Source organism: Pristiophorus japonicus, unplaced genomic scaffold, assembly GCF_044704955.1.
Source record: "Pristiophorus japonicus isolate sPriJap1 unplaced genomic scaffold, sPriJap1.hap1 HAP1_SCAFFOLD_43, whole genome shotgun sequence".
Lineage (NCBI taxonomy): Eukaryota > Metazoa > Chordata > Chondrichthyes > Pristiophoridae > Pristiophorus > Pristiophorus japonicus.
Window position 1 is genome coordinate 4927253 of NW_027254201.1, and position 26205 is coordinate 4953457.

The 26205-nt window shown below is 43.7% G+C and overlaps 3 non-coding genes across 3 annotated transcripts; 1 reads left to right on the top strand and 2 right to left on the bottom strand.

Annotated features, from left to right (window-relative positions):
- Positions 1 to 11427: 11427 nt before the first annotated feature.
- On the bottom strand, positions 11428 to 11507 carry trnas-uga (transfer RNA serine (anticodon UGA)). Its single transcript has one exon. It is a non-coding gene; the product is annotated as a tRNA-Ser (tRNA).
- A 5668-nt stretch (positions 11508 to 17175) lies between these two features.
- trnas-uga (transfer RNA serine (anticodon UGA)) lies at positions 17176 to 17257 on the top strand. The gene has a single exon. It is a non-coding gene; the product is annotated as a tRNA-Ser (tRNA).
- Positions 17258 to 24245: 6988 nt separating this feature from the next.
- Positions 24246 to 24327, bottom strand: trnas-uga (transfer RNA serine (anticodon UGA)). The gene has a single exon. It is a non-coding gene; the product is annotated as a tRNA-Ser (tRNA).
- Between the last annotated feature and the right edge of the window lie 1878 nt (positions 24328 to 26205).

Here is a 26205-nt window from a genome sequence, read left to right on the forward strand (position 1 = left end):
AGACTTTAGAAAATTATCAGGAGCCCTGACCAAATTATTGGGAGATGATCAATGGCCTCTAGGTGGCACTAGAAGCGTAGAGGTAGTAAAAAAAAAGCACAGGGATTGTCAAAAAAAAAATTAAAGATGCATCACTTCTGTCAGGTTGTCAAACAAATGCTATTAAATTAGGACTTTCATTGACAGAGGGAACACATGTTAAAACTGTAGACGTCTTTAAAAAAAAGAATGTGCGTACGAGAAATTTACTAAGAGATCCTCTGGGACCTCTGAGAAAGATATTGACCGACTACGTAGTAAAATGGCTGGCTTTGTGTTAACCGAGGCTGATGTTGAAATTGATGAGTGGTCACTGACTCAGCGCCCAACGGCGCCTCCCAAACCCCCTGGCCCCTTGCTCTTCCCAACACCCTCCACCTTACACTCCGGCGAGAGGAGTTAAAAATAACCCCATACCACCAAAGCAACAAACCCAAACTGACTGCTCATCCTCTGAAAGCGATTCGGATCCCCAGTTCACAAGCAATATAGCCGAAAGGAACAGATCTCACATTCGAAAGGGCAGAACTATATCTCACTCACAGAGAGTCCCGTAAATCACCGAGTCAATCTACCAGTCCAAGTTGTGAAAGACATAGCAAACACCCCCGCCGATCGAGACGCAGAACTGTCAAGCAGTCATACAGCTCCGTAACATCCTCCGACCTAGAAATGATTTCCAAGATCCCAAAGTCCCGACACCAATTCCCTGTTAGACCAATGCCAAACGCTGATGTACAACAAGCTGCAGACCACCCCACTATAGATGTCTATGTGATCTTCGAACAATTATTTGATTGCTCACGCTATTCAGACAAATGGAAAGGGCAGTTAGATATTATTGGCAGGAAAAGAAAGGGGAGGGGGGAGATGCGCCCCCAACCCGGGTCAAGACTGAATACGTGACTCGAAAGGAAGAGCCATCTCGGGAGGAAGGATTAATAAAACCGCAGTATTGCATACAGGATTGGATGGATAAGCAAGGATACGGTTATACTAAACAACCAAACGGCCCGAGCCCTTCTAATAAACCTCCCTATTGTCCCCAGCATGGTATGGGAAGAGCCCGGGACTGGGTAAGAGGAATTGACTGTTTTAATTGTGGGCAGGAAGAACATTGGAATAAAAATTGCCCCTACCGTCAGCATGGAAAAGGAAGAGGAGGAAGAGGAGGGGGGCAAGGGGGAGAGGAGGATCTTACACTAACATCTCTCAGAACAACACCTTTGGTCAATTGTCCCCCGATTGAATACGCAGCTTGATTGTGCAGGAATCCTCCCCGGACGATGAACCCATTCTGAATGAGTGGCAACTCTTTTTGATAGATACGGGAGCCTTCATGTCTTCTGTACAATCAAAGCTTAAACTCCCTGCCTCTACTGAAACACAGGAACTTTCAGGATTCCTGGGACAAATCTCGATATTCCCAGTGTCAGGACCGGGTAAAATGGGTTACCAGGAAGAATCGGTGGAACATCGAGTTGTTGTCACAACCAATCTGGACTGTAACTTGATGGCTAGAGACCTCCTCTGCAAATTCCAGTTGCATTTGGAGTGTGGAGATGATGGGATTATTGTAAAACAGGAAACCCTTAAGCGGCAGTATTATACCACTAGAACCCCTCAGTGGTGGTCTCTGGACCTGCCGCAGGCACCCTATGACGTGACCCTAGCATACGATCCCAATGGAAAGAATCAGGACCTGCAGAACTTTTATCAGGATCACGAAGGGGAAGTGAAGGGAATTCTATTAAGGGCTAGAGTGACTGGACTGGAAAGAGAGGCAGATTTTGTGGAAGTGGATAAGAATCTGTGGAAACAGCCCCTAACAATGGCACCGCATATTGCTCGTGACGTATTAGCCCCTCACCATGCTAAAGATTTGGGAGTTATGGTACGCAAGGCCATCGATGAGGCTGAGCCTACCAGCCGGGATGTGCAAAACGTAAAACATGGCCGAACAGTCGAATTTCATGGGGTCCCCGAGAAGGTCTTAATGACTCGACAGCATCATACTGGCTCGGACATACCTGACTATGTGGATCCTCATTTGTGGGCAGAGGACCCCTCCCAAGTGGGTTATACTCCCATTGACCCGATTGAGATCCCAGTGCAGGGCAATGTGGACTGGCCCTCTATCCGACATAACCAACTGAAATCACAGGCAATCCTAAACTGACCTTTCGGCACTGTACTGCAATTAATCCGGCCTGTTTTCTTACTGAGCCACCCCAAGATGAGGAAGAACCCAGTCATGACTGTTTATGTATGTTGACGGAAGTACTTCTATTAATCCAGAAGTTACACGAATCTCAGGATACGCCATAAGTAAACCAGGAGAATCAGGTCTTGGAATCTGCAGCTTTTGAAACCGCCTATTCTGCTCAACAAGCTGAACTATTTGCCCTCACCCGAGCCTGTATCTTGGCCAAAGATCTCAAAGTCAAAATCTATACCGACTCGAGGTATGCCTTTGGGGAGGCCCAAGATTTCGAACAATTATGGAAAAATAGGGGATTCCTAACATCACAGGGGAATGAGATATCTCATAAATAGCTAATATCTGATTTGTTGCAAGCCCTCATGTTCTCCAAACGCATTGCCATAGTCAAATGTACCGCCCACACTACCGGAAATTCTCTGGTTGATATAGGGAATCGTTGTGCTGACCAAGAGGCCAAACAGGCCTCTCGTGACCAACAGATGGTAGTGCCCAAAATTATGAGTCAGACTAAAAATCCTGCGAAGGCTAAGTTAGCCTCGAAAAAAACCAATGCCAACCATCCAAGATGTTATAAAAGCACAGGAGGACGCTCCTGAAAAAGATAAACTGTTGTGGAAATATTATGCATGTACTTATGACAATGTTTCTAAACTCTGGACCACTCCCGCGGAACAGACTTGCATGTCTGACAAGTTCGCTCTATGGGTTATTGAATGTATGCATTTTGCTACTCATTGTGGAGCAAGGACCACGAGTGACACACTTTTGGCTACTTGGTGGCACCCTAGACTCCTGGCGCTCACCGAGAACATCAGTAGTCGTTGCCTGGTTGGCCAGCAACATAATGCAGGGAAGGGAGTCCCTGTGATTGGGGTAAAACGTCCCTACCCGAAGGTCCCTTTGAGACATTTCAGTTGGACTACATTGAGTTGCAAAAAGTTCAGTGTTACAAATATGTGTTAGTAATAGTAGATGTGTTTAGCAGATGGATTGAAGCCTACCCTAACCTTAACAATAAGGCTCAAAGTGTTGTTATGTGTTAATGAGGGAAATTGTTCCGAGATATGAGATCTCAGCTCGACTGATGACCACCTATGTTCATTCTCTGACTCAGGCTCTGCCACTAGTTCACAACCAGGTTCAAGATGCTCTTCTCGACCTTCCAGTTTTACCCGAATTGTCCCTCGTGGCAGCTGGGAAGTATGGATTCGGAAGGGATTAGAGCCACAATGGGAGGGGCCTTTTCAGGTGTTACTCACTACCCACACTGCAGCCAAGGTTGAGGGGAAAATTGCCTGGGTTCACCTGCACCACTGCAAGGTCACCACCCTCTAAGGAACCTATTTTACTGGTTATTCTAACTCCTGTTTCTGTTCCTGACTTCCTCTTCTCCATAGCTGAACAAGGCCGTTGGCATCCTAATTGGAACGTGGACCAGTTTGAACCTTTGCCCGTAGTGATAGACAGCCAGCTGCACCGACGGTGATCTGAGAAGAGAGACGGGAAAACTGAACTCTTTTAATCAGCAAAATAATTGGACTATTTATCTGAATCCTGAGCCATAAGATGATACTGTCTGTATGCCACAGTCTGTATAATAGTGTTGATATATGGCAGTTTCGGCGCATGGGAGGGGAGACAGAGACAAGATCTTATGTCTTATGTTCATGCGCAAAATGGGAACTTTTCTTTATATTAGGTGTGCTCACATTCCCGAAACATTTTACTCCAAGAATGAACCGAAGTGTTATCATGGAATGATAAAAGGGGGGAATGTGAATGTTTAAAATATATAGAGACATTGAGGTTGAGAACGTGGGAATTGTATAGGGACAGTATAAGCTAACAAATAATTCATGGTTGAATAGCCATGACATCTCAGACTCGAGACAGCGAAATTTTACAACACTAACACATATTGAAACAACACCCACAGCTTGCAGAAAAACCTCAAGGTCTTATTAAATCATGTTATTAACCTGAAACATTAACAGAAGGTCTTTGTTTAAAATCAGACCATACTTAGGTCGGCTTATGAGTGGACAAAGGGAAAGAGGGACCAAAAGAGATAGGTTGAACTAGGATGTCAATCTAGCCCTATCTTGTTATCTTTTGCCGAGAATGTATAACTGTTGTCGCTTTCGATGTAACTTCACTTATCCGTAGGGAGTGTGTACGCTCTATCCAGGATGTATATCCTCTGTCTGATAAGTCTTGCCGGCCGGTAAAATAAAGACTACTTTGTTCAAAGCACAAGAGGTATTCGACTCAGTAATTTTACTGAACCAGATTGAGAGAAAATAATCTACATTAACTGGAGCTAAATCAAAATGTAGGACCACAAAATTAGTAATCTCAGGATTGTTACCAGTGCCACGTGCTAGTCAGCGTAGGAATCGCAGGGTAGCTCAGATGAATTCTTGGCTTGAGCAGTGGTGCAGGAGGGAGGGATTCAAATTCCTGGGGCATTGGAACCGTTTCTGGGGGAGGTGGGACCAGTACAAACCGGACGGTCTGCACCGAGGCAGGACAGGAACCAATGTCCTCGTAGGAGTGTTTGCTCGTGCTCTTGGGGATGAGTTGAACTACTATGGCAGGGGAATGGAAACCAATGCAGGGAGACGGAGGGAAACAAAATGGAGACTAGAGCAACAGACAGAAAGGAGATGAGTAAAAGTGGAGGGCAGAGAAACACAAGGTAAAAGACAAAAAGGGCCACGTTGCAGCAAAATTCTAAAGTGTCAAAGTGTGTTAAAAAGTCAAGTCTTAAGGCTCTGTGCCTCAATACGAGGAGTATTCGGAATGAGGTGGACGAATTATCTGTGCAGATAGCAGTTATCGGTTACGATGTGGTTGGCACCATGGAGACATCGCTCCAGGATGACAAAGGCTGTGACGTCAACATCCAAGGGTACTCAGCATTGAGGAAGGATCAACAGAAAGGAAAAGGAGGCGCGGTGGCGTTGCTGGTTAAAGAGGAAATAATGCAATTGAAAGGAAAGACATTAGCTTGGATGATGTGGAATCTATATGGGGAGAGCTGCAGAATACCAAAGGGCAAAAAACGTTAGTTGGAGTTGTGTACAGACCTCCAAACAGTAGTAGTGATTTTGGGGAGGGCATCAAACATGAAATTAGGGGTGCGTGCAACAAAGGTGCAGCAGTTATAATGTGTGACTTTAATATGCACATTCATTGGGTTAACCAAACTGGAAGCAATACGGTGGAGGAGGATTTCCTGGAGAGCATAAGGGATGGTTCGTTCGACCAATATGTCGAGGAACCAACTAGGGGGGAGGCCATCTTCGACTGGGTGTTGTGTAATGAGAGAGGATTAATTAGCAATCTCGTTGTGCGAGGCCCGTTGGGGAAGAGTGACCATAATATGGTGGAATTCTGCATTAGGACGGAGAATGAAACAGTTAATTCAGAGACCATGGTCCAGAACTTACAGAAGGGTAACTTTGAAGGTATGAGGCGTGAATTCGTCTAGGATAGATTGGTGAATGATACTGAAGGGGTTGACTGTGGATGGGCAATGGCAGACATTTAGAGACCGCATGGATGAACTACAACAATTGTACATTCCTGTCCGGCGTAAAAATAAAAAAGGGAAGGTGGCTCCACCGTGGCTATCAAGGGAAATCAGGGATAGTATTAAAGCCAAGGAAGTGGCATACAAATTGGCCAGAAATAGCAGCGAACCCGGGGACAGGGAGAAATTTAGAACTCAGCAGAGGAGGACAAAGGGTTTGATTAGGGCAGGGAAAATGGAGTACGAGAAAAAGCTTGCAGGGAACACTAAGACGGATTGCAAAAGTTTCGATAGATATATAAAGAGAAAAAGGTTAGTAAAGACAAACGTAGGTCCCCTGCAGTCAGAATGCGGGGAAGTCATAACGGGGAACAAAGAAATGGCGGACCAATTGAACAAGTACTTTGGTTCAGTATTCACTGAGGAGGACACAAACAACCTTCCGGATATAAAAGGGGTCGGAGGGTCTAGTAAGGAGGAGGAACTGAGGGAAATCCATATAAGTCGGTAAATTGTGTTGGGGAAATTGATGGGATTGAAGGCCGATAAATCCCCAGGTCCTGATGGACTGCATCCCAGAGTATTAAGGAGGTGGTCTTGGAAATAGTGGATGCATTGACAATCATTTTCCAACTTTCCATTGACTCTGGATCAGTTCCTATGGAGTGGAGGGTAGCCAATGTAAACCCACTTTTTAAAAAAAGAGGGAGAGAGAAAACAGAGAATTATACACCGGTCAGCCTGACATCGGTAGTGGGTAAAATGAAAGAATCAATTATTAAGGATTTCATAGCAGTGCATTTGGAAAGAGGTGACATGATAGGTCCAAGTCAGCATGGATTTGTGAAAGCGAAATCATGCTTGCAAATCTTCTGGAATTTTTTGAGGATGTTTCCAGTAGTGTGGACAAGGGAGAAGCAGTTGATGTGGTATATTTGGACTTTCAGAAGGCTTTCGACAAGGTCCCACACAAGAGCTTAATGTGCAAAGTTAAAGCACAAGGGCTTGGGGGTAATGTGCTGACATGGATTGAGAACTGGTTGTCAGACAGGAAGCAAAGAGTAGGAGTAAATGGTGACTTTCAGAATGGCAGGCAGTGACTAGTGGAGTACCGCAAGGTTCATTGCTGGGGCCCCAGCTGTTTACACTGTACATTAATGATTTAGACGAGGGGATTAAATGTAGTATCTCCAAATTTGCGGATGACACTAAGTTGGGTGGCAGTGTGAGCTGCGAGGAGGATGCTATGAGGCTGCAGAGCGACTTGGATAGGTTTGGTGAGTGCGCAAATTCATGTCAGATGAAGTATAATATGGATAAATGTGAGTTTATCCACTTTGGTGGTAAAAACAGAGAGGCAGACTATTATCTGAATGGTGACAGATTAGGAAAAGGGGAGGTGCAACGAGACCTGGGTGTCATGATACATCAGTCATTGAAGGCTGTCAAGCAGGTGCTGCAGGCGGTTAAGAAAGCAAATGCCATGTTGGCCTTCACAGCGCGGGGATTTGAGTACAGGGGCAGGGAGGTATTGCTACAGTTGTACAGGGCCTTGGTGAGGCCACACCAGGAGTATTGCGTACAGTTTTGGTCTCCTGACCTGAGGAAAGACATTCTTGCTATTGAGGGAGTGCAGCGAAGGTTCACCAGAATGAGTCCCGGGATGGCGGGACTGACCTCTCAAGAAAGACTGGATCAACTGGGCTTGTATTCAATGGAGTTCAGAAGAATGAGCGGGGACCTCATAGAAACGTTTAAAATTTGACGGGTTTAGACAGGTTAGATGCAGGAAGAATGTTCCCAATGTTGGGGAAGTCCAGAACCAGGGGGCACAGTCTAAGGATAAGGGGGAAGCCATTTATGACCGAGATGAGGAGGAATTTCATCACCCAGAGAGTGGTGAACCTGTGGAATTCTCCACCACAGAAAGTTGTTGAGGCCAATTCACTAAATATATTCAAAAAGGAGTAAGATGAAGTCCTTACTACTAGGGGAATCAAGGTAAATGGTGAGAAGCAGGAATGGGGTACTGAAGTTGCTTGTTCGGCCATGAACTCATTGAATGGCGGTGCAGGCTAGAAGGGCCGAATGGCTTACTCCTGCACCTACTATCTATGTTTCTATGTTTCTATACGAGAGGATTGATTAGCAATCTCATTGTGCGAGACCCCTTGCGGAAGAATGACCATAAAATGGTGGAATTCTACATTAGGATGAAGAAGGAAACAGTTAATTCAGAGACCATGGTCCAGAACATAAAGATGGGTAACTTCGAAGACATGAGGCGTGAATTGGCTAGGATAGATTGGAGAATGATACTTCAGGGATTGACAGTGGATGGGAAACGGCAGACATTTAGAGACCGCGTGTATGAACTCCAACAATTGTACATCCCTGTCTGGCATAAACAATAATAAAGGGAAGGTGGCTCAACCATGGCTATTAATGGAAATCAAGGATAGTATTAAAGCCAAGTAAGTTGCATAAAATTTGCCCGAAATATCTGCGTACCCGGGAACAGGGAGAAATTTAGAACTCAGCAGAGGCGGACAAAGGATTTGATTAGGGCAGGAAAAATAGAGTACGAGAAGAAGCTTGCAGGCAACATTGACATGTACTGCAACAGCTCCTATAGATATGTAAAGTGAAAAAGGTTCATAAAGACAAATGTAGGTCCCCAGCAGTCAGAATCAGGGGAAGTCATAACTGGTAACAAAGAAATGGCAGACCAATTGAACAAGTACTTTGATTCTGTATCCACTCAGGAGGACACAAAAACCTTCCGGATATCAAAGGTGTCAGAGGGTCTGGTAAGAAGGAGGAACTGAGGGAAATCCTTATTAGTCAGGAAACTGAGTTGGGGAAATTGATGTGATTGAAGGCTGATAAATCCCAAGGGCCTGATGGTCAGCATCTCAGAGTACTTAAAGAGGTGGCCTTAGAAATAACGGACACATTGACAGTAATTTTCCAACATTCCATAGACTTTGGATCAGTTTCTTTCGAGTGCCAAAGTAACCGCACTTTTTCAAAAATGAGGGAGGGAGAAAACAGGGATTTATAGATCGTTCAGCCTGACATCGGTCGTCGGTAAAATGATGGAATGAATTATTAAAGATTTCACAGCAGCGTATTTGGAAAGAGGTGACATGATAGGTCCAAGTCAGCATGGATTTGTGAAAGGGAAATCATGCTTGACAAGTCTTCTGGAATTTTTTGCGGATGTTTCCAGTAGAGTGGATAAGGGGGAACCAGTTGATGTGGTATATTTGGACTTTCAAAAGGCTTTCGACAAGATCCCACACAAGAGATTAATGATCAAAGTTGAAGCACGTGGGACTGGGAGTAGTGTGCTGACGTGGATTGAAAACTGGTTGGCAGACAGGGAGCAAAGAGTAGGATTAAATGGGTACTTTTCCATATGGCAGGCAGTGACTCGTGGGGTACCACAAGTTTCTGTGCTGGGGCCACAGATGATTACATTGTACATTAATGATTTAGACGAGGAGATAAAATTAGCATCTCCAAGTTTGCGGATAACACGAAGTTGGGTGGCAGTGTGAGCAACGAGGAGGGTGCTATGAGGCTGCAGAGTGACTTGGATAGGATAGGTGAGTGGGAAAAGGCCTGGCTGATGAAGTATAATATGGATAAATGTGAGCTTATCCACTTTGGTTGTAAAAACAGAGAGACAGACTATTATCTGAATGGTGACAGATTAGGAAAAGGGGAGGTGCAACGAGACCTGGGTGCATCAGTCACTGAAGGTCGGCATGCAGGTCGAGCAGGCAGTTAAGAAAACAAATGGCATGTTGGCCTTCATAGCGAGGGGATTTGAGTACAGGGGCAGGGAGGTGTACTAAAGTTGTACAGGGCCTTGGTGAGGCCACACCTGGAGTATTGTGTGCAGTTTCGATCTCCTAACTTGAGGAAGGACATTCTTGCTATTGAGGGAGTGCAGCGAAGATTCACCAGATTGGTGGCCGGGATGGCGGGATTGACATATCAGCAAATAATTCAATTCGGATAATTGTGAGGTAAAGTATTTGAGGAGGTCTAACAAGGCAAGGTAATAAACATTAATTGGTACGATGCTGAAATATGTAGGGGAAAAAACGGACTGCGGAGTGCAGGTCCACAGATTCCTGAACGTAGCAGGCCAGGTAGATCATGTGATTCAGAAGGTATGTTGAATATATTTCTCGCGGCATTGAATACAAGAGCAAGGATGTTATACTTGAACTGTATAGAACAGTTGGAGTACTGTGTTCAGAATGTTGCCTGGACTGGAGAATTTTGCTTCAAGGAAAGATTGGAAATGCTGTTCTGTTTGCTATGGAACAGAGGACGCTGAGGCGAGACCTTATTTAGGTGCATAAAATTATCAGAGACCTAAAAAGAGTGGGTAGGAAGGACTTGTTTCCCTTGGCAGAGTGGTTAACAACCACAGGAAATATATTTATAATGTTATTGGGGAAGTTCAGCAGTTTCGACAAGCTATGAGTTTGTCGTGGGAGTCTGGAACTCGCTGCCTGATTGGCTGATAGCGGCAGGAACTCTCATTAAATTTAAAAATACTTGCATGAGCATTTAAAATTGCAGTAACCTACAGAGCGGACATCGAACTGGAAAGTGGGATTCAGGCTGGGAAGGTCTTGGTCGCCTGGCACCTGCACGATGGGCTGAAATGTCCTCCTTCCATGCTGTCATTTTTTGCATTTCCTACATGGTAACAGTGACCACAATTTAGATGTACTTAATTTGCTGCGAACTGCTTTGGGAAATCCTGAGGTGATAGTCGCCGCAGAAATGAAAGTTTTTTTTCTTTCACAGCGTCTGAAAAAAGTGCATGTTAATAAGGCGGGCGAGCTCTATTTTTGGAGCCTGATGCGAACCATGCCAAAGTAGCGGGTTTTATTCACGTACTGGATATTTATTTTATTCTTCGTGATAAGGTGACAGTAATTTATATCAGCTTAAACATTTCGGAAAACATCTCACACGGGACCTTGCAATACATTGAAGCAATGCTGCAAAACATTATTTCTGCAGAGAGCTCATGGACCTGCGGCGTGTTTGCAGCATGTAATGGACGTTTGCACATCATCCGCCGCTTTACTACGTCTCGTATGGCTCACTGCCGGTGATTGGTCTGCAGTGGAAATTATCAAACAGCAATAAATACAATACCGGTGTGTAATCCCTCATTCTCACCATTACGCTGCTCTGAACTGGAGCGAGCGCGTAGCCATTTGGCTAAGGCGTCTCACTTTGGTGCAAACCCTAATGTTATCAGTATATTGCAGATGTGAGGCATGTGCTGGTGCTTTTGTAAAATGTTGTTCAACTTTAAAAACGAAACCATCTTCACACTCATTAGCTGAAGGTGATTTCCTTGCAGGGCTCTTTATTAAAAGGTATTTTTTCATTCTGTTTACTGTGTATATTTCTCACTGATCTTTGCAAATAGTTTCCAACAAACCAACCATCACTAATTAATGCCTGTAAATTAATAGTGTTGACAATTCGAACATCAGCCCCGCATCAATCAGTGTAATAAAAGACATGGGAGAGAAAATTGATCAGATTCCATTGATCAAACCAAAGAGAGAAATATTTCCTTTCGAATCGCTGCGAGCAGGGTTCGAACTGCGTGGGAAACCCCATTGGATTTCAAGTCCAACGCCTTAACCACTCGGCCATCGCAGCTACTCGATGGATTAGTTATAACAGTCGAAAGATCGCTGTGAAATATCAAACAAATAGACTTTTAGTCAACGTAAGTGGCAAGTTGATTTAGAAATTTTCTCGGAGTCAGGAAGCAATGAGCAATCGGTGTTTTTGCAACTGGAATGCTGTTCGAGTCAGGATCCATGAAACTCCGCAGAATATTCCTTTTTCTTTGTGGTATGTATCAATGATTTAGACTTGAATGAAGCGCATATGATTAAAACGTATGCAAATGATACAAAAATTGGCTTTGTGGTTGATGATGAAAAATAAAGTTGTTGTATGCAGGAAGATATCAATGAACTGGTGATCAGCTGGGCAGAATCGTGGCTTATGGAAACCAATCTGTAGAATCGTGAGGTAATGCATTTCTGGAGGGCGAACCAGGCAAAGGAACGCACGTTAAATGGCAGGACAATGAGAAGTGTAGTGGAACAAAGGGAACTTTGAATGCATGTCCACAAATCCGTGAATGTAGCCGGACAGGCAGAAAAGTTCGTTCACAAGGCATACAGAATGCTTTCCTTATTTTGCCGATGCATAGCATACAAGAGGGATGATATGTGAGAGGGATCATCAAATGTGGTCATATGAGTCGAATTGAAAAATAAAAAAGTGGTGTTCACACTGCTGCGCGTGTATTATAGACCCCCAAACTGTGGGATGGAGATAGCGGATAAAATATGTCGGCAAATGGCTGCGGTGCATAAACCATAAGGGAGTTTTAGTAGGGATTTTAACTATCCAAATATTGGGACATATGTAGTGTATTCAACTGAAATTCTTTTCGTCACTATGTAACAAGCCCAAGACGAGATGTGGCGGTTTTGAATTTTTCTGGGAGAAATGAAGCTGGGCAGGTTGAAGGGTTATTTATCAGTGGAAAAACACTTGGGTGCCGGTGACTATAATTCAGTCAGACTCATGTTAACTGTGGCTCAGGAAAATGAACTGCTTTAATAAATGTCCCAAATTGGTGAAAAGCTAAAATTGCGAAGTTGAGAAGTGATTTGGCAGCAGTGGACAGGAAACAGCTACTGGTAGGTAAGTCATTGTAGGAACAGTGGGAGGCATTCAAGGAGGAGATCGTGAAGGCTAAGGCCAAGCATGTGCGCATAAAGTAAAAGGCTGGTAAAATAAGTCTAGAGCCCCCTGGATGTCTAAGGATTTACAGGGGAGGATGAAGAAAAAAAGGGACGCTTTTTCATGTACCACCGGCTAAATACTAATGAATCCTTGGCGGAATATAGAAAGTTAAGAGACACAATTAAAAATGATGTTAGGAATGCTAAGAGAGTGCATTAAAAATTCTTGGGGACTAAAGTTAAGGAAAACCCACAGATGTTCTGTAAATATATTAAGATTAAGATGGTCACTAAATACAGGATAAGACCTCTTCGCGACCATGGGGGTAATCTTTGTGTGGAGGCGCAAGATTTTGGTAATTTCTAAATGAATACTGTTCATCTGTTTTCACAAAGGAAAGGGGCAATGCAGATCCTGCTATCGAGGAGGAATGTTATTTTCTGGATGAAATAAACATAGTGATAGAGGAAGCTTTCAGGGTTTTAGTCGATTTGAAAGGAGATAGGTCCACAGACCCGGATCACTTCAATCCGACTTCAACTCATCCTATCAGCATAGCCTTCTATTCCTATCTCACTCATGTGCTGAGGTAGCACCCTCTTTAATGCCTCTGTTGTATTCGCCTCAAGTACAGCTCGTTGTAGCACCTTCCACATTCTAATCACTCTTTGGTAGATAAGTTACTCTTGCATTGCCTTCTGAAGTCATCAGTGTCTGTCTTATATTTATGACCTCTAATTCTGAACTCCTGCATAATAGCAAATATTTTCTGCCGTCGGCGCTATCATATCCCTTCATAATAAGTCAGACAATATCTGCCATGGCTTTTGCATATAAAAGCTCCCCAGTCTGTTCAGATTTTTACGAAAGTGAATCCTTCCAGTTCTGGCCGAAATAATTCCTGCTGTGCTGTGAGATTCAATGATTCTACGATTTCGCTTTCACATCGACTGGGATATACAACAGGGCAAGCATGCCGGCCAATTGTCTTCAATTTTCCACCGACCAGTAGATTAATAAATAATTAACGTGCATAGCTGCGATGGCCGAGTGGTTAAGCCGTTGGACTTGAAATCGAATGGGGTTTTGCTGTACAGTTTCGAGCCCTGCTCGCAGCGATTCTACCGTGGAAATTTTATTTGCTTTAATCAGCTCGCTGACGAGATGACTGACGTCGAAACTGAACAGAATTCCCTCAACTGCCCTGACGCAAACCATTTTTTCTAATTGGAAACACTAATAAATACTGCCATCAATTCGCGATTGTAGGTTTGTTGTAAACGTTGCAAAGATCAGTGAGAAATATACACAGCAAACAGCATTAAAAATGCATTTTAATAAAGAGCCCTGCAATTTTTAGAATGAAGTCACATTCAGTTGAATAGGATACGGCAGTACTCCAACCTGCAATTTTCTGATAACATCAGTATTTATACCGAAGACAGACACCTTATCCATTCAGCCACGCTGTTCCTGCAGTGCACAGCTGACTAATGCCGTGAATGAGGCATTACACACCGGAATTGCATTTATTTCAGTTCCATAATTAGCACCGCAAACCAATCAGCGGCAGTGGGCCATTAACTGATTGAAATACGAGAAGTCCCAAATTCTCGGAGATAATCGAATTGTTCATTAAATGCTGGAAATTCTCCGCAGTTCAATGAGCTCTTGGCAGAACTAAGATTTTGCAGCATTGCGAGAATATATTGCAGGTCCTTGACAGTTTCCTTCATAAATGTTTAAGCTGCTCTAAAATAACAAAGCTAAAATGCTCGTAACCCTGCCGTCCCCCACACAAAAAAAACGATGTCCCTTACGAGGATCGAAAGCGCAGCATTCACGTTAACAGCGCCATGCTTAACCATTAGATTCAACCGGCCTTGCTATTGTGTATTTTTATTGAACGATAAAAAAACACGAGCATTTTTGCAGGGACATTCATCTCAGGACTTCCCAAAGCGGTTCACAACCAGTTAAGTTGTTTCACAGTCTGGTCACTAATGTAGGAAATGCAAAAGCAGATTTGCACCTGCAAGAACCCACGATTAAATAGTGACTAGATGTTGTTTGTAGGATGAAAGTTGGCTCCACGACACCGGGGTGAACTCTCCTGCTCTACTTCTGAATAGCGAGCATGGGATATTTTACTTCCAGCTCGGAGGGCAGACAGGTCTCGGTTTAAGATCTCAACCGAAAGTCAGCAACTCCGACAGTGCTGTGCTCCCTCACAACTGCCGCTCCGATATTACAAAACCTACTTGAATTTCTACTCACCAAACTGTCTGTCCAAGATGCGACTGTCCATGGCAAAATTGGTAGCAGCGAATACTGGAAACACCTTGTGGATACGAAGTCCTGTCTTCACACGGAGGACACTCTGCATCGTATTTTCTGGCACCACCACCGTGCTAAATGGGATAGATTCTGAACAGATGGAGCAGCGCAAAGCTGGGCATCCCTGAGGTGCTGTAGGACAACAGCAGCAGCTGAATTGTACAATCTGCAAATTATGTCCAAGCATATACCCCATCAACCGTTACCTTGTAAACAGAGCACCAAACCTGGATAACGCCTCAGCCTCCGTTTTCCAATAGAAAAGAGATCTAGCCTGTTCTTCCTTTGCTGATATGTGTACACTGGCTGTTCTGTTATCATCCTTGTAAATCTTCTCTGCATCACTACAATGTCTCTATATGCTTTTTATAATATGGCGAATGGAAATGTGCACATTACCCTGTGTGGTCTAACAAAGGTTAAATACAGGTTTCGCATAAATTCGCTACATTCTATACTATACGTGCTTTTTGGTTTTGCTTTTTTATGACCTTGCTAATCTGTGTCTTAAGTTTTAGAGTTTTGTGTATTCGCTTTCCGTTTGATCTTCTACGCCACCCAGACTGGTATCCTCCAATAATAAGTAACCTCCCTATTCTTCCTAACAAAATTTAACACCTCACATTTATATGGTTTGAAATTCAAAAGCCAATGATATGCCCAATCTGCAAGTTTATTAATGATCTCCTCTAATGAGTTGTAGTCCTCCTCACTTTTGACTACCCGCCTAATTAGATGTCACTTGCAAATTTCGATATTATATTTTCGCTTTCTCGGTCAATTGTCAATATCACTTGTGAACAACAGTGGTCCCATCACCGATCCTTGTGGAACACCACTATCCACCTTCTGCCACTATGTAAAGCTCCCTTTTAACCCAACTCTCTGCTTTATTTATTGAAGCCAGCTAGCTATGCATTCTAGTTGAATCCACTCAGCATTGTGACCTGGCTTGAGAGTCTTATTGTTTCAGTTTAACAATCTAGATGTCCTAGTGTTCTATTTGATTAATTCAAGCATGTGGCCATCGCTGGCAAGGGCAGCATTTGTTGCCCACACCTAATTTCATTGTTAATGTGTTGGTGAGCAACCATATGCAGCTGAATGGCTTGCTTCGACATTTCAGATGGCAGTTAACAGTCAACCACGTTGCTGTGGGTCTGGAGTCACATATAGGCCCAAACTGGTAAGGTCGGCAGATCCCCCTCCCTGAAGCAGATTAGTGAATCAGACGGGTTCACCATTATTGATACTTTTTAAATTCCAGATTTATTTAATTGAATTTAATTTACCCTACTCTAATGGTGGGATGTAATTTCCTGTCTCTGGAATACTAGTTCAGGATAATAAAAATCATACCACTATGATTGACCGCCTGTGTAATGTGCTCGAAGGGTTGAATTACTCCATCTGTTCCTGGGCAACAGTTGGAGGTAAGGAATGGCAACCCCCTGGTCCGGTGACTGAACCATCATGTCACTATTAATTGCCTCCACCTGTTTAATGTCCTCGAGGTTCGGAATGACTCCTCCTGTCCTTGTGTGTGATAACACAAGAGTCCGTTATTATAAGCTGCCTCGTGTGGTTACCCGGTCTCTTTGATTCCTACTTCGGTTAAGAACAAGATCCGACTTCTTGTATTGCCGAAATGACATCCGACAGTGGCGCACTCTGGTGTCAGATAACTCACGCATAAATATATTACACTATGCATCAGGATCAGGGACGGAATGTCATCCCCCTGGTCCTATGTAATAGGCTCGAGTAACTGAATGGCCTCCTCCTCTTTCTGCGCAACAGGTTCGTGGGTTTGGCAATCCATTCTCGCCGTCTATGCAGCAGCTGCGCGCGACATAACAGAGTTCCACTGTTCTTCGACGTGTCCTTTGCAAGTTTTTGAGCGGTTAATTGACTCAGCCTGTCAGAGGCTCGATGTCTTGCTCCTGATACTGTACAAATGACCCAGTGCGCCCAGAGACTTCAGAGGACAATTGGAGCCTTTGTGTAACAGCAAGTGCAGGGGCCGCAGTTTCACATCTCTGAAGTATTGATTTGCTGCAAATTTGATTGTGCTGCCCAGGAAACATCAAATCCTGACCTAAAATCCGTCTCTGGTGGGACTCAAACCCACAATTTTTGAATGCCTGATATTACGTTGACTAAAAGTGTATTTGTGTGATATTTCGCAGCGATCTTTCGACTGTTATAACTGGTCCATCGAGTAGCTGCGATGGCCGAGTGGTTAAGGCGTTGGACTTGAAATCCAATGGCGTTTCCTCACGCAGGGTCGAACCCTGCTCGCAGCGATTCGAAAGGAAATTTTTCACTCTTTGATTTGATCAATGGAATCTGATTAATCTTCTCTTCCCTTCCTTTTATTACACTGATTGATGCGGAGCTGATGTTCGAATTGTTAATTTACAGGCATTAATTAGTGATGGTTGGTTTGTTGGAAACTATTTGCAAAGATCAATGAGAAATATACACAGTAAACAGAATGAAAAAATACCTTTTAATAAAGAGCCCTGCAAGGAAATCACCTTCAGCTAATGAGTGTGAAGATGGTCTCGTTTTTAAAGTTGAACAACATTTTACAAAAGCACCAGCACATGCCTCACATCTGCAATTTTCTGATAACATTAGGGTTTGCACCAAAGTGAGACGCCTTAGCCAAATGGCTACGCGCTCGCTCCAGTTCAGAGCAGCGTAATGGTGAGATTGAGGGATTACACACCGGTATTGTATTTATTGCTGTTTGATATTTTCCACTGCAGACCAATCACCGGCAGTGAGCCATACGAGACGTAGTAAAGCCGCGGATGATGTGCAAACGTCCATTAAATGCTGCAAACACGCCGCAGGTCCATGAGCTCTCTGCAGAAATAATGTTTTGCAGCATTGCTTCAATGTATTGCAAGGTCCCGTGTGAGATGTTTTCCGAAATGTTTAAGCTGATATAAATTACTGTCACCTTATCATGAAGAATAAAATAAATATCCAGTACGTGAATAAAACCCGCTACTTTGGCATGGTTCGCATCAGGCTCCAAAAATAGAGCTCGCCCGCCTTATTAATATGCACTTTTTTCAGACGCTGTGAAAGAAAAAAAACTTTCATTTCTACGGCGACTATCACCTCAGGATTTCCCAAAGCAGTTCGCAACAAATTAAGTACATCTAAATTGTGGTCACTGTTACCATGTAGGAAATGCAAAAAATGACAGCATGGAAGGAGGACATTTCAACCCATCGTGCAGGTGCCGGCCGACCAAGACCTTCCCAGCCTGAATCCCACTTTCCAGTTCGATGTCCGCTCTGTAGGTTACTGCAATTTTAAATGCTCATGCAAGTATTTTTAAATTTAATGAGTGTTCCTGCCGCTATCAGCCAATCAGGCAGCGAGTTCCAGACTCCCACGACAAACTCATAGCTTGTCGAAACAGCTGAACATCCCCAATAACATTATAAATATATTTCCTGTGGTTGTTAACCACTCTGCCAAGGGAAACAAGTCCTTCCTACCCACTCTTTTTTGGTCTCTGATAATTTTATACACCTAAATAAGGTCTCGCCTCAGCGTCCTCTGTTCCATAGCAAACAGAACAGCATTTCCAATCTTTCCTTCAAGCAAAATTCTCCAGTCCAGGCAACATTCTGAACACAGTACTCCAACTGTTCTATACAGTTCAAATATAACATCCTTGCTCTTGTATTCAATGCCGCGAGAAATATATTCAACATACCTACTGAACCACATGATCTACCTGGCCTGCTACGTTCAGGAATCTGTGGACCTGCACTCCGCAGTCCGTTTTTTCCCCTACATATTTCAGCATCGTACCAATTAATGTTTATTACCTTGCCTTGTTAGACCTCCTCAAATACTTTACCTCACAATTATCCGAATTGAATTATTTGCTGAAATGTCAATCCCGCCATCCCGGCCATCAGTCTGGTGAACCTTCGCTGCACTCCCTCAATAGCAAGAATGTCCTTCCTCAAGTTAGGAGATCGAAACTGCACACAATGCTCCAGGTGTGGCCTCACCAAGGCCCTGTACAACTTTATTAACACCTCCCTGCCCCTGTACTCAAATCCCCTCGCTATGAAGGCCAACATGCCATTTGCTTTCGTAACTGCCTGCTCGACCTGCATGCCAACCTTCAGTGACTGATGCACCCAGGTCTCGTTGCACCTCCCCTTTTCCTAATCTGTCACCATTCAGATAATAGTCTGTCTCTCTGTTTTTACAACCAAAGTGGTTAAGCTCACATTTATCCATATTATACTTCATCAGCCAGGCCTTTTCCCACTCACCTATCCTATCCAAGTCACTCTGCAGCCTCATAGCACCCTCCTCGCTGCTCACACTGCCACCCAACTTAGTGTTATCCGCAAACTTGGAGATGCTAATTTTATCTCCTCGTCTAAATCATTAATGTACAATGTAATCATCTGTGGCCCCAGCACAGAAACGTGTGGTACCCCACGAGTCACTGCCTGCCATACTGAAAAACCCATTTAATCCTACTCTTTGCTTCCTGTCTGCCAACCAGTTTTCAATCCACGTCAGCACACTACTCCCAGTCCCACGTGCTTCAACTTTGATCATTAATCTCTTGTGTGGGATCTTGTCGAAAGCCTTTTGAAAGTCCAAATATACCACATCAACTGGTTCCCCCTTATCCACTCTACTGGATACATCCTCAAAAAATTCCAGAAGACTTGTCAAGCATGATTTCCCTTTCACAAATCCATGCTGACTTGGACCTATCATGTCACCTCTTTCCAAATACGCTGCTGTGAAATCCTTAATAATTGATTCCATCATTTTACCGACGACCGATGTCAGGCTGAACAGTCAATAAATCCCTGTTTTCTCCCTCCCTCATTTTTTAAAAAGTGCGGTTACTTTGGCACTCTATAGAAACTGATCCAGAGTCTATGGAATGTTGGGAAATTACTGTCAATGTGTCCGTTATTTCTAAGGCCACCTCTTTAAGTACTCTGGGATGCTGACCATCAGGCCCTTGGGATTTATCAGCCTTCAATCACATCAATTTCCCCAACTCAGTTTACTGACTAATAAGGATTTCCCTCAGTTCCTCCTTCTTACCAGACCCTCTGACACCTTTTATATCCGGAAGGTTTTTATGTCCTCCTGAGTGGATACAGAATCAAAGTACTTGTTCAATTGGTCTGCCATTTCTTTGTTACCAGTTATGACTTCCCCTGATTCTGACTGCTGGGGACCTACGTTTGCCTTTATGAACCTTTTTCACTTTACATATCTATAGGAGCTGTTGCAGTACATATCACTGTTGCCTGCAAGCTTCTTCTCGTACTCTATTTTTCCTGCCCTAATCAAATCCTTTGTCCGCCTCTGCTGAGTTCTAACTTTCTCCCTGTTCCCGGGCACGCTGATATTTCGGGCAATTTATATGCAACTTTCTTGGCTTTAATACTATCCTTGATTTCCATTAATAGCCACGGTTGAGCCACCTTCCCTTTATTATTGTTTATGCCAGACAGGGATGTACAATTGTTGGAGTTCATACACGCGGTCTCTAAATGTCTGCCGTTGTCCATCCACTGTCAACCCCTGAAGTATCATTCTCCAATCTATCCTAGCCAATTCACGCCTCATGTCTTCGAAGTTACCCATCTTTATGTTCTGCACCATGGTCTCTGAATTAACTGTTTCCTTCTTCATCCTAATGTAGAATTCCACCATATTATGGTCACTCTTCCCCAAGTGGTCTCGCACAACGAGATTGCTAATCAATCCTCTCGTATAGAAACATAGAAACATAGAAAGTAGGTGCAGGAGTAAGCCATTCGGCCCTTCTAGCCTGCACCGCCATTCAATGAGTTCATGGCCGAACATGCAACTTCAGTACCCCATTCCTGCTTCTCACCATTTACCTTGATTCCCCTAGTAGTAATGACTTCATCTTACTCCTTTTTGAATATATTTAGTGAATTGGCCTCAACAACTTTCTGTGGTGGAGAATTCCACAGGTTCACCACTCTCTGGGTGATGCAATTCCTCCTCATCTCGGTCATAAATGGCTTCCCCCTTATCCTTAGACTGTGTCCCCTGGTTCTGGACTTCCCCAACATTGGGAACATTCTTCCTGCATCTAACCTGTCTAAACCCGTCAGAATTTTAAACGTTTCTATGAGGTCCCCTCTCATTCTTCTGAACTCCAGTGAATACAAGCCCAGTTGATCCAGTCTTTCTTGATAGGTCAGTCCCGCCATCCCTGGAATCATTCTGGTGAACCTTCGCTGCAGTCCCTCAATAGCAAGAATGTCCTTCCTCAGGTTAGGAGACCAAAACTGTACGCAATACTCCAGGTGTGGCCTCACCAAGGCCCTGTACAACTGTAGCAACACCTCCCTGCCCCTGTACTCAAATCCCCTCGCTATGAAGGCCAACATGGCATTTGCTTTCTTAACCGCCTGCAGTACCTGCTTGACAGCCTTCAATGAATGATGTACCATGACACCCAGGTCTCGTTGCACCACCCCTTTTCCTAATCTGTCACCATTCAGATAATAGTCTGCCTCTCTTTTTTTACCACCAAAGTGGATAAACTCACATTTATCCACATTATACTTCATCTGCCATGAATTTGCGCACTCACCTAACCTATCCAAGTCGCTCTGCAGCCTCATAGCATCCTCCTCGCAGCTCACACTGCCACCCAACTTAGTGTCATCCGCAAATTTGGAGATACTACATTTAATCCCCTCATCTAAATCATTAATGTACAGTGTAAACAGCTGGGGCCCGAGCAATGAACCTTGCGGTACTCCACTAGTCACTGCCTGCCATTCTGAAAAGTCACCATTTACTCCTACACTTTGCTTCCTGTCTGACAACCAGTTCTCAATCCATGTCAGCACATTACCCCCAATCCCTTGTGCTTTAACTTTGCACATTAATCTCTTGTGTGGGACCTTGTCGAAAGCCTTCTGAAAGTCCAAATATACCACATCAACTGGTTCTCCCTTGTCCACTCTACTGGAAACACCCTCAAAAAATTCCAGAAGATTTGCAAGCATGATTTCCCTTTCACAAATCCATGCTGACTTGGACCTTTCAGATCACCTCTTTCCAAATGCACTGCTATGAAGACTTGCTCAAAAACTTGCAAAAGACAAGTCGAAGAACAGTGGAACTCCAAGTTTGCGGATAACACTAAGTTGGGTGGCAGTGTGAGCAGCGAGGAGGGTGCTATGAGGCTGCAGAGTGACTTGGAAAAGAATAGGTGAGTGGGAAAAGTCCTGGCTGATGAAGTATAATATCGATCAATGTGAGCTTATCCACTTTGGTTGTAAAAACAGAGAGACAGACTATTATCTGAATGGTGACAGATTAGGAAAAGGGGAGGTGCAACGAGACCTGGGTGCATCAGTCACTGAAGGTTGGCATGCAGGTCGAGCAGGCAGTTAAGAAAGCAAATGGCATGTTGGCCTTCATAGCGAGGGGATTTGAGTACAGGGGCAGGGAGGTGTTACTAAAGTTGTGCAGGGCCTTGGTGAGGCCACACCTGGAGTATTGTGTGCAGTTTCGATTTCCTAACTTGAGGAAGGACATTTTTGCTATTGAGGGAGTGCAGCGATGGTTCACCAGACTGATGGCCGGGATGGCGGGATTGACATATCAGCAAATAATACAATTCGGATAATTGTGAGGTAAAGTATTTGAGGAGGTCTAACAAGGCAAGGTGATAAACATTAATTGGTACGATGCTGAAATATGTAGGGGAAAAAATGGACTGCGGAGTGCAGGTCCACAGATTCCTGAACGTAGCAGGCCAGGTGGATCATTTGGTTCAGAAGGTATGTTGAATATATTTCTCGCGGCGTTGAATACAAGAGCAAGGATGTTATACTTGAACTGTATAGAACAGTTGGAGTACTGTGTTCAGAATGTTGCCTGGACTGGAGAATTTTGCTTTAAGGAAAGATTGGAAATGCTGTTCTGTTTGCTATGGAACAGAGGACGCTGAGACGAGATCTTATTTAGGTGTATAAAATTATCAGAGACCAAAAAAGAGTGGGTACGAAGGACTTGTTTCCCTTGGCAGAGTGGTTAACAACCACAGGAAATATATTTATAATGTTATTGTGGAAGTTCAGCTGTTTCGACAAGCTATGAGTTTGTCGTGGAGTCTGGAACTCGCTGCCTGATTGGCTGATAGCGGCAGGAACATTCATTAAATTTAACAATACTTGCATGAGCATTTAAAATTGCAGTAACCTACAGAGCGGACATCGAACTGGAAAGTGGGATTCAGGCTGGGAAGGTCTTGGTCGGCCGGCACCTGCACGATGGGTTGAAATGTCCTCCTTCCATTCTGTCATTTTTTGCATTTCCTACATGGTAACAGTGACCACAATTTAGATGTACTTAATTTGTTGCGAACTGCTTTGGGAAATCCTGAGGTGATAGTCGCCGTAGAAATGAAAGTTTTTTTTCTTTCACAGCGTCTGAAAAAAGTGCATATTAATAAGGCGGGCGAGCTCTATTTTTGGAGCCTGATGCGAACCATGCCAAAGTAGCGGGTTTTATTCACGTACTGGATATTTATTTTATTCTTCATGATAAGGTGACAGTAATTTATATCAGCTTAAACATTTCGGAAAACATCTCACACGGGACCTTGCAATACATTGAAGCAATGCTGCAAAACATTATTTCTGCAGAGAGCTCATGGACCTGCGGCGTGTTTGCAGCATTTAATGGACGTTTGCACATCATCCGCCGCTTTACTACGTCTCGTATGGCTCACTGCCGGTGATTGGTCTGCAGTGGAAAATATCAAACAGCAATAAATACAATACCGGTGTGTAATCCCTCATTCTCACCATTACGCTGCTCTGAACTGGAGCGAGCGCGTAGCCATTTGGCTAAGGCGTCTCACTTTGGTGCAAACCTTAATGTTATCAGAAAATTGCAGATGTGAGGCATGTGCTGGTGCTGTTGTAAAATGTTGTTCAACTTTAAAAACGAAACCATCTTCACACTCATTAGCTGAAGGTGATTTCCTTGCAGGGCTCTTTATTAAAAGGTATTTTTTCATTCTGTTTCCTGTGTATATTTCTCATTGATCTTTGCAAATAGTTTCCAACAAACCAACCATCATAAATTAATGCCTGTAAATTAATAGTGTTGACAATTCGAACATCAGCTCCGCATCAATCAGTGTAATAAAAGGAAGGGAAGAGAAGATTAATCAGATTCTATTGATCAAATCAAAGAGTGAAAAATTTCCTTTCGAATCGCTGCGAGCAGGGTTCGAACCTGCGTGGGGAAACCCCATTGGATTTCAAGTCCAACGCCTTAACCACTCGGCCATCGCAGCTACTCGATGGATTAGTTATAGCAGTCGAAAGATCGCTGCGAAATATCAAACAAATACACTTTATTCAACGTCATATCAGGCATTCAAAAATTGTGGGTTTGAGTCCCACCAGAGACGGATTTTAGGTCAGGATTTGATGTTTCCTGGGCAGCACAATCAAATTTGCAGCAAATCAATACTTCAGAGATGTGAAACTGCGGCCCCTGCACTTGCTGTTACACAAAGGCTCCAATTATCCTCTGAAGTCTCTGGGCGCACTGGGTCATTTGTACAGTATCAGGAGCAAGACATCGAGCCTCTGACAGGCTGAGTCAATTAACCGCTCAGAAACTTGCAAAGGACACGTCGAAGATTAGTGGAACTCTGTTCTGTCGCGCGCAGCTGCTGCATAGACGGCGAGAATGGATTGCCAAACACACGAACCTGTTGCGCAGAAAGAGGAGGAGGCCATTCAGCCACTCGAGGACATTAAACAGGTGGAGGCAATTAATAGTGACATGATGGTTCAGTCACCGGACGAGGGGGTTGCCATTCCGTAACTCCCACTGTTTCCCAGGAACAGATGGAGTCATTCAACCCTTCGAGCACATTGCACAGGCGGTCAATCATAGTGGTATGATTTTTATTATCCTGAACTAGTATTCCAGAGACAGGAAATTACATCCCACCATTAGAGTAGGGTAAATTAAATTCAATTAAATAAACCTGGAATTTAAAAAGTATCAATAATGGTGAACCCTTCTGATTCACTAATCTGCTTCAGGGAGGGGGATCTGCCGACCTTACCAGTCTGGTCCTATATGTGACTCCAGACCCACAGCAACGTGGTTGACTCTTAACTGCCATCTGAAATGTCGAAGCAAGCCATTCAGCTGCATATGGTTGCTCACCAACACATTAACAATGAAATTAGGTGTGGGCAACAAATGCTGCCCTTGCTAGCGATGACCACATGCTTGAATTAATCAAATAGAACACTAGGACCTCTAGATTGTTAAACAGAAACAATAAGACCCTCAAGCCAGGTCACAATGCTGAGTGGATTCAACTAGAATGCATAGCTAGCTGGCTTCAATAAATAAAGCAGAGAGTTGGGTTAAAAGGGAGCTTTACATAGTGGCAGAAGGTGGATAGTGGTGTTCCACAAGGATCGGTGATGGGACCACTGTTGTTCACAAGTGATATTGACAACTTGACCGAGAAAGCGAAAATATAATATCGAAATTTGCAAGTGACATCTAATTAGGCGGGTAGTCAAAAGTGAGGAGGACTACAACTCATTAGAGGAGATCATTAAAAAACTTGCAGATTGGGCATATCATTGGCTTTTGAATTTCAAACCATATAAATGTGAGGTGTTAAATTTTGTTGGGAAGAATAGGGAGGTTACTTATTATTGGAGGATACCAGTCTGGGTGGCGTAGAAGATCAAACGGAAAGTGAATACACAAAACTCTAAAAGTTAAGACACAGATTAGCAAGGTCATAACAAAGCAAAACCAAAAAGCACGTATAGTATAGAATGTACCGAATTTATGCGAAACCTGTATTTAACCTTTGTTAGACCACACAGGGTAATGTGCACATTTCCATTCGCCATATTATAAAAAGCATATAGAGACATTGTAGTGATGCAGAGAAGATTTACAAGGATGATAACAGAACAGCCAGTGTACACATATCAGCAAAGGAAGAACAGGCTAGATCTCTTTTCTATTGGAAAACGGTGGCTGAGGCGTTATCCAGGTTTGGTGCTCTGTTTACAAGGTAACGGTTGATGGGGTATATGCTTGGACATAAGTTTCAAGATTGTACAATTCAGCTGCTGCTGTTGTCCTACAGCACCTCAAGGATGCCCAGCTTTGCGCTGCTCCATCT